Source organism: Buceros rhinoceros, unplaced genomic scaffold (genome assembly GCF_000710305.1).
Source record: "Buceros rhinoceros silvestris isolate BGI_N320 unplaced genomic scaffold, ASM71030v1 scaffold16723, whole genome shotgun sequence".
Classification (NCBI taxonomy): domain Eukaryota; kingdom Metazoa; phylum Chordata; class Aves; order Bucerotiformes; family Bucerotidae; genus Buceros; species Buceros rhinoceros.
The window spans coordinates 43,742-53,440 of record NW_010404668.1 but is presented as its reverse complement, the minus strand read 5'-3'; the positions used below and the strand labels follow the sequence as shown (position 1 = coordinate 53,440).

General features: G+C 47.5%; 1 non-coding gene across 1 annotated transcript; it reads right to left on the bottom strand.

Annotated features, from left to right (window-relative positions):
- Positions 1–4,230: 4,230 nt before the first annotated feature.
- Positions 4,231–4,313, bottom strand: TRNAL-UAA. Its single transcript has one exon. It is a non-coding gene; the product is annotated as a tRNA-Leu (tRNA).
- Between the last annotated feature and the right edge of the window lie 5,386 nt (positions 4,314–9,699).

The following is a 9,699-nucleotide window of genomic DNA, read 5'->3' as shown; positions in this document are numbered from 1 at the left end:
CAGGAATGAATGGGGGAGCAGCGCTCTCCCACTATCTCTGGGGTATTTTTATTACATTTTTGCCTTCTCCACTGCTCAGGGATTGTCTTTGCCACCCCCGTCAGCTCCAGAATACATTTCATGGTGCTTGCCTTCATTCCAAAGTTTAATTGCTTGAGATTGTTACTTGTAGGCTGTTAATTTATTAAAAGCAGATCTGCCGTATTACTCTGGAGCCCAGAAGAATCATCGCCTTCTATTAAAGGCAGTGGCGCGTGCCCGCCTGTCTTTTCTCTCTGGTCACCTCTGTAATTGCAGCTCTCTGCTAAGATGGAAAACTCCCCCCTACCAGCTAAGGATCCTCCACAGGGCAGATTCAGCTGAGGAACACATACAGGAGGCAAACTCAGAGTGTAAACAGACATAACTCCTCTGATGTCCATGGAGGAGTACGTGATCGCACTGCAGACACAAAAAGCTTCTAAACTCTTTGGGTCATGTTTCCCCAGGTTGAATGAAAAGTGAAAGTAGGACGATGGAGCCTCACAGCATCCAATGAAGCCAGCACTGTCGTTGCCCAGCTAAGCACAGAAGGATCCTCCTTGGTTGTACGGGCCATCTTTTGATTAAAAAATACCACTCAAAGCCAGACACTTGCACCACATACGGGTGCCACCATAAGCACAGATGTGACTCGTATACCAGGGGATACCGCTATCTCTATGTATATACACACACACATACGTGTATATATATCTCCATATACCACATGGCTAATACAGCCCAGAAACTCCACACTTCTTCACCATCATTTCTCCAACAGATCCCTCCATCTCCGAAAAGCTGCCCAGCTGCCTTCATAACGCCCTGACTCTGCCCTGCCTTTGAAGGGTTTCCCTGGCAGCCCTATGCACACATCTGATCCTACCAAACTGCTCAAGAGCTTCTAAAATGCAGAAGTGGCATCCCTTAAGACAGTGCCTGACCCTGGTTTTCAAACAACTCATAAAGGAAGGAAACCAACAGACAACTGGGAAATGGGAAATCACCATATATTTGGGGTACTGCTGAGCAGCAGTGTGGGGGATGTCTGTCCCTCTCAGAATGTTTTCTCAGATTCTGCCATTGAGGGAAATACCCTCAATACAGTACAGGGTTAATGACCCACACAGCCCCCTTGTGTCATGGCACAGTCAGCATTTTAAACACTCAGAGTACAGTCTCCCTTGGATTTGTATGCTTCTCATTTATATCTTCACCTAGCTTTGCCACTGAGCTTCACAGATGTAAAAGTGCAAGTCCAAACATTGGGTGACACCATCACCGGGTGCAGGGGCAGGGCACTGGATCCAGGCCAGCTGGGTTTACAGCCTGCTGTCAAGAGGGCTCAGGAGTCTGAGTCGTCCTGCAGTCTAACAGCCACCAATGCTCCAGGAGGCACCCAGACAGCCCGTGACACTTTCCACAGAAAGTGAGACTCGGGGGCACAGCTCCCAGCACCTGCAGCCAGGCGGCACAGGTACCAGCTCTCGGTACCCACCAGCCAGCACCTGTCACAGTAGTATTACAAGAGTAAAACAATAACATTCTGTTTATCTCCTCAGTAGTTAGCTCATTGTAGCACTCTGCCTCCAAGTGCTAGATAATGACAGGAGACAAGACAGGCGTTAGGTTTCTGTATCCAAAACAGTGTGGCTGCATCTGCGATTGTAACGGAGCTGAGAGTTGCTGCTCCCGGCTCCCAGTCCTGGAAGCGGTGTGTGTGGAGGTGGTGCTATGAGCTGTAGGTTCGACTGGGTATGGGGATTTCGCAGGGACACAGAGCTAGCATACAGAGCTGCTCTGGTGCCTGTGGACTGACTGACCTACGGCCTTTGCAGCCTTGGTTCCCTGCTTCAGAACAGCCTGCGTTATTCTAGGACTTCTTTGCTTTTACCTACGTACTTAAGTACAACTGTCACAGCATCTAATCTGAGATCTGCAAGCAGGAGCACGCAGCAAAAGATGGTGCTTACAAAGATCCCAAACAAACATTTAGATTAAACAAAGCAGTTACTGAGTTTTAATATAGGAATTGATTACAATAAGTATGTATATTGAGCTTAACAGCTTAGATTTGTATCTATTTCATCTCTGTTAATCTTTGATAAATATGTTTTTAATAATCTCTCGGAATTTATTGAACATAAAACTGTCCTGTGAAATTGAGAGTAAGATTGCTAAAGATACTTACTGTACACTACTTCGACACAAATTCATTATTAAAACCCTTTCACTGAGGTTTACTTTTAACCACAACACAACAGATGTGCATACAGCAGAGTTAATCTATAATAAGTATTTCTATGATAAACTATTGTTATTTAACATTCAGTAACCACCTTAATAAATACGATACATGGGAATGACTTGGACAAGCTGTTCTTTCTAGCTCTGTTGAACACTTGGAGAACATGCGGTGAGAAGGAGAAAAGCTGCGGCCGGGTAGAAAACATTAGTTTGTTTATCAGTCCTCATCTAAGCTGGCCGTGGCCACTCATTGCCATTTCGGTCCCCAGATCTCCAGCTCCACATTCTTTCATGGGTTTGACATTTGATTTCAGTCCTGAGTCAACTTAACATTTGGCCCCACCTGTATGACTCCAGCAGGCTCTGCCATACAAAGGCTGTTAATTCAGCTCCTGATGACCTCAGATGGTGTCTCTCTCTGCCCAATAGTTTTGCAAAGTGGATAAACATCCTCCAGGGATCAGGAACAGACCAGAACCCATGCACCAGGCTCACACAAGCATTCCAAGAATGTGGATCAACAGAGAAGCTCAAATGAGAAGATTTCAACTTTAAACTTAGTGGGGGCCTCCAAATGCCTTTGACACATGAACTAGACAGGATTCTGACTCCAGGCTATCAGAGGCAAAAGACTTGACCCACAGTGCTGCTTAGACCCCCTGGCATACTCTCAAAGATGTGTTTGTCTTTCTTTGCACCACTTAATGACTGAGGTTAGTTGCAACAAGCCAGCTCCAGTGGAAATGCACAAAATTTTGCTCCCAGCACTAATCAAATGGGAGAGAAGCAGAGTAATTCCTCCCATGTTCTCTCCTCCGGGCCCTGCCCCATTTGTTATATGGCCACTCGTGCAGGCCCTGTAATCCCTCCTGTCAGCCACCGTCTGATGCCCATGTATCAGAGCGCGCCAAGGATCTTAACATGCAACTTTTAATTGAGCTGTATCATCTGCCACAAACATGAAATTAATGGTCCTACATCATAATCATAAATTCATACATAACCCCACGCACCAGCAAATAACTCTTTGCAGTGATGCTACAATGGTAAGCTGATTTGCAAGAAGCGCACGCTACCCAGGAATCCCAATTAACCAAATTAACACCATCACTTCAAATCATGTCCCAGCAGTAGGACGTTTCTGACTGGCCTCAGGCTGGAGCAAAGCAGCCAAACAAAAACCTGACAGCATCTCCGTGGGTCCAGCAAGCTAACCCTTTACGGAGGGAAATATCTAGTGCCCACCCATGCACACAAGGAAGAGAGGAAAAAACTCATGAGCATTTGTAGTCACTGACCCAAGACCAACACTGTGCAACAGAGGAGCACTTCTCAGTTTCTCATCCATTGCCCAAATTGAACCAGTAGCATCAGGAACCCCTTCCTGCCATGCTGGCTTGCTCCAGGGGGTTGTGACACTGCCAAATCCCCCTGAAGAGTGCCAAATGTTGCTTTGGGTGAGCCAAGCGACAGCTTTGGGATCATGGAGCAGAGCTGGTAGTAGGAGCAGTCTCCACAAACCGCACTGGTTTCCACTTGTGACTTGCCCAGGCTGTTTAGAGCTCAACACCTTCCCCCATCCCCCTCTTCCCGCACACACACACACACACACACACACACACACACACCCCGCCAACTTCTGGGTAGTCAGGTTTTCCTATTCCTGCCATGGGAAAAACAAGTTGCTATTTTGGGAGCGTGTGGGATTCAAACCCACAACAGTCTCAGCACTCCCTGTATGACAGATGAGGTCTGTAAGCACGTACCAGAGGGCCTGGCTCCTGTCTCCCTATACACTCAGCCTGGATGGTAAGGTTGCTTGGTCCCACCAGGGTCCTCATGCTGGGGCACTGAATGGCCTTGGCTCCCTGGGCACAGGGCCCAGAGCTCCCATCGCTGCTCTGAACTGGTGCTCTAAAAGGTGGGGTGAGAGGTTTAGACTGGGAGAAAAAGGAGTTCTCCTACCAGAAGTGGGGTTCGAACCCACGCGGGCATGTGCCCATTGGATCTTAAGTCCAACGCCTTCACCACTCGGCCATCCTGGTGGGCTAGAAGCCCTCTCCTGGCCCACCAGCTCATCCTCTGGAGGGCACACACTTCACCAAGCCCTTGAAGCCCCAGCCCAAGACACTTCCAAAGGTCAGCAACACCTTTCCCTCCTCTCTGCTTTCTTTAGTGCACCCAGCAAACGGATGGAACAACTCTTTGGGAAGCACCAGGTCTCATGGGCCATGGAGAATGGCACAGCCCTTATGCCGCGTTTGATCCTTGTGCAAGGACCATAGTCACTAGTGACAATGCTGCCAAGATCCCTGGTGCAGAAGGGGCATCTCCAGAGGGGCTCAGCCTGACCCCGCTGGGTGCCCAGAAGAAAGGAGCAGCTCTGAGAGCCCCACAGCACTCAGCCAGACACGGCAAAAGGTTGAAGCATTGTCCTTGCACCTCAGGTCCCAGTCCTCCTGCATCTGGGATTCTACTAAGACATTTAGCTGGGAAACACAGAGGAGCAGGAGAGCCTTTCCTTTTCCTTTGGGGTTAGGTACAGCTTTTTTTCCCTTCTGTCTGGAGAAAAGAAATTGAAAAACAAACACAAAAACTTTTGTTGAATCTCGTGGGACTCAAACCCACAGCCCCAAGTACTTATGTGCCTCCTGGTCTTTAGCCCTTATAGCCACAGGAGCCTGGTAATTTCTGCTTCTGGTTTCAGCCACCCTCACTCTTCCCAGGCCAGCACCTTCACATGAGGATGCTATCACACAGAGAAACCCGGCAAGGCCCATCCACCAGAGGATCCTGTCTGCTGGAGACACTCTTGGCCAGGCTAGCCTGGCCCTGTCCTGCCTGAAGATGAGAGCAATGCCCTCCTCGCTTCCTCACTCATGACTGTGCCCTGGGATAGTTGAGCTGGAGGCACTGACCAGAAAAAGGCATGTTTCCAGTTCTTAAAAGAGAGTGACACAGAGCTTCAGTTAGGAGAGGTCGCCCTGGCCTCCAGAGATAAGTCATGAGTGCTAGCAAGCAAGGCAGAAGGACACCAGGCATCCCACGGGAGGATGATGCGGGTCCTCAGCTCAGCAGAGGTCTGGGTCAACCTATTCATAATCAAAAGAGCTGTCAGGAGAAAAATTCACCCCCTTAGGTGCCAAGAGGGGACAGCAACATTCCCTGCATCCCTTTTACCCTTTGCATTAGTCACAGCAATATCTGCCACGTTGGTCCATGTGTGCAGAACTGCAGCTCAGCATCCCTGGATGCCTCCAGCCGCAACACCCGCATTAATATCAAATGAAGCCATGCTCTCAAAGGGTATTGCGTTCACCAGCTCCCGAGGAAACTGCTCCTAATGAGCGACTTCAAAGCATTAATGAGCTTGCAAAGCTCTCCTCTTCGTTTACAGAGCTGGACCTCACATGCTTGGCATTAAGACAGGGGTCACCCATCAGGAGAAAAGAAGGCATGTGCATGTCAGTGAATATAATATATTTGTCATCCTCTAAAAAGCAGAGATTAATCATGCCCTCTTCGAAAGGAAGACTTTACAGCACATCTCCTTTTCACAGCATAGAGAGAAGGGACTACTCGCAAGGACGTCGATGACCCACACTGCTCAGAGACCCAGAGAACCCAAGGAGCCCAACTTTGAAGTTAAAATCCCACCTTAACCTTTTGGGTCCAGGCTGGGAAATCCTACTTGAACTGGCAGTCTGAGAGATGAAGGGTGGAATTGCACTCCAGATCAGGTTTTAGCCATGCATGGAGAAAGTGGTATGGCTGTGTGAGAGAGCAGGTTTGACTGATGCTTCCTGCTTTGTGGCATCCTCCCAGCACAGGCAAGGAAAGGATATGCTGGCCCACAACTGCAAGGGCTGCACAATGCATCTGCTGCGCTGCAGGGACCCCTCTTTCCCAGCCACGATTCCGCCCAAGCTCCCCTGAGCTCACAATAAATTTCTATGTTGAAACAGCCTCTAGGGCCTGGTTAACAGCCCAGTTGCACCCAGCTGAGGAGCTGAGCCTATCCATCCTGCTGAGCTAGGAGAGGGCCATGCAAAAAAACTGTGCCAAGGGACCAGCGGCCAGCCTGAGCACAAGCCTGCTGCAGGGCACTGCTTGCCCTTCCTCCCAAAGCCCCTCAGCCTCTCCAGCCTTTCCAGAGTTCTCTCCCTGCTGACGCCCTGGTTGGCATTTATGCTGCCTCAGGGAGGCTTGAATGAGGCACAGGGCAATGAAATATTGGCTTGTTATTGTACTGCTGTTGCCAACCCTTCAGGACAATCTCTGCTGCAGTCTACAGAGGCGTTGGCAGGGGGTGGTTCAAACTTACCCTTGACTGGTTCAAACGTACCGTGACACATCTCCGACGATGTCACTGGCAGAACTTGGCTGTATTTAAAAATGCAGCCCTGAGCAGCTTCCCAGGGTCTTCCATGGCTCTGCGTCATCCACAAGGATGGTTGGTTTCACCGGAAAAGCTGCACAGAGCACCAGCTGGCACTTTGCTGGGTCTAGAGTCAACCTTGCCTCCGGGGTCGTTGTAATACCAGCTGAATTACCTGTAGTGTCTTGGATGTCTCCTATGCAAGTCCAAGCCAGGCTGTCTGTACCTCACTTACAGTATCCCCGTGAAATGATAGCTTGAAGATTACATGGCTACAGGCTTTCAGAACACATGTTCTGTAAGAAAAAGGCATTAATAATGTCCTGAAGTCAGAAAGGTGTCATCCTTTGCTTCAGAAACACATTGGCATTTTTCCTTTCACCTTTTCTCCCTCCGAAAGAGGTCTCCTGGCACTCAGTGTCTATTCAGTAGGTCTATGTTTAATTTAAATAGCTGCTGGAGGAAACCATCATCCTACATGTTAAAACTGCAGCTGGAGAGTGGCTGATCGGTAATTAAGAAAAAGAAAAAAGTCCAAAACCTTAAAGTTATGAGCAAGACAGAGTGAAAATGGCAGTTTAAGAGATTTCAGGTCAAAACTTCTCCATTTTACTGATGCCGGGGCAAAAATAATCTCTACATCATCACTTTAGAAAGTAGTCGGAAAAGAGAAAGAGTAGGACAGGATTCTCCTCTGTGCTCCTCTTATGCCCTTTTCCTGCTATGAGAGCAGTTCAGTGAGCGGGTTATGACCATCAGGAGTGCAGTGACCCAAATGTTTGGCACAGAGCAGCCCTACCAGGATTATCTTAGATTGAGAGACGTCAGCTTGGCACCACTTTGTGCAACAGGCATGGTGGGGGGGTTGGGGGGGGAGGGGACGAAACTTCGTGCCGCTTATAGCAACAGAGCTCCTGTGTTGTGTTCATACAGCAAGTATTGAGAAAACTGTTTGGACTTTGTCAGGTTTTAAATACACTATTGATGTCCCACATGTAACTGTAAACAACCACATTTTGAGAGTAGCTAAGAGTTCATTGACAAAAAGAAGTGTCGAACAGGGTAGCATTACTATTTAACTGGTCCGCAGTAGGTTTAAGAATAAACAGGCAAGCAAGCACGGAAGAAGATCACTCTTCCATTCTATCTTTCCTCCCTGTTGAGAGGTAGTTCAGGAAATCAAGCCAGCCTCACTTTGTATTCAGAGGGAATTACAGAATGGCTAGAAAATACATCTTGTATTCCTGTAGGTGAGAGCTTATACTCTGCAGAAATCGACAGGATGCCCTGCTGCTTGTTGGCTCAAGTCAGCCCCTCTGGAACTACACACCTTATGGTGCTCTACAGCTCAAGAGGAAAGGTTTTACATGAAGCCTACAAATATTGGTATTTAGCCAGAAAACCAAAGACCACTTACTGTGGGCACACAGACTGGATTAAAATCCAGTGGAGATGTGGAATTACAGGTCATTTATCCCAGAGGGAAAATACATTTTCTTTGTTGAGCAAGTTTTTTCAAAAAAAAAAACCCAACACAACTGAATGCAGCTACCAGTGCTGAAGTAGTAAGTCATGGAAAATAACGGATTTATCTACTTTCTTCTGCTCAGGAGTGGTGTTCCAGCTGTTTACAATTTTCCGCAAGCTATTGTTTGTCTAAATTATTATCCCAGTTATTTTGCACAAATATTTCCTGGACAAAAGTCAGTTTCTCAAATAATTAATCTTGAGCGTGCAAACTACCTAGGCTTTACACCATTGTTTCTGCTTTGATTCTGAATGGGCTCGTAATGAGATGTCTGGAGTGAATGGATCAGCCTTTCAAAGTCACCACCTACCCACATTCAATTATTCTCATAGATGTTCTGGACAGAATGCACGTGGATTACTTTTGTTCAGTCCAGACTAGATTTTGTGAAAGATACCACCATGGACCCATCTCTGCATGTCACTGTTCCACTCCTCTTCCAAACACCATCACGTATAACATCAAGAAAATGAGCCACAGTTGTGCAGAAGACAAAGCTCAAGAACACATCGAGGATCACGGCGCTCTGATACTGATACCTCAGATGCTGAGTGCCCAGATCACGAAGTCATAAAGGGACCTGCTATAAATGAGACATTCAGTGCATGATCGTCTGTTCTTGCCTGATGCAGTCAGCCAGCATTTCTTCACAGTCGTTGCAGAGAGAGAAACCTGGCTGATCCTGGCTTGAGGCACATGATTTCTGAAGGCCCCTTACAGCCCCGCTCTCTATACCTGAATTTCATAGGTCACAAGACGTAAACCAGGTTCTCTGGAAGGCATTCCAAAATCGCACTAGAAAAATGTATGTGTTGCATAGTTTCGGCTGCCTTTTCACATGACAGAGGAGTTAGCCGTGGCAAACAAAGGCTCAGCAGAGAGCTCCATCCCTTACAAGGTCATAACTCAGGAAACACTGCAGCATGCTACTCTCAGAATCAACCCGGAGGGCTAATGAGGAGATTGAGTTATCACACAGACAAATATCAACAGAAGAAGCTTGCACGTGTCAAAGAAGTCTCCTGCGATTATTTACATAACTTGGATAAAGATCTTGAAATGAATGGGAAAAACCTTTTGCACTCCACCTGCAGCATCAGCAGTGAGTGCCCACTACTGCTCGTTATCTCAACAGAGGCGTGCGGGAGACATATCACATCCCAGATGTCAAGGTGCATCTGCATGAATTCCTAAAATGACATGTGTTCTTTAGCCCAGAGCTTGGCTCCAGGCTAAGAGCTAAATCTGACTTTCTCTGCGGCTAAAACTTCTTCAAAAACCATTCTGGGTTAATTAGGGAAGGGAAATTTTGGCTGCAGTCTGTACAAGAAGATTGGCTTGGGAAATGGTTTGAAAGTCGCAGTTTTTTGCAAAGGCAAAGAGAAAGAACAGACTCATTTCTAAAAGAGCTACACCTAAGAACTTCAGAAAAGTGCAGAACTTCACTGAAATACAGTAAAAGGCACTGCCTAAAAGCAGAACATCTCCTTTGGCTCAACATGACCTCTCCTAGAGGCAAGAGAGA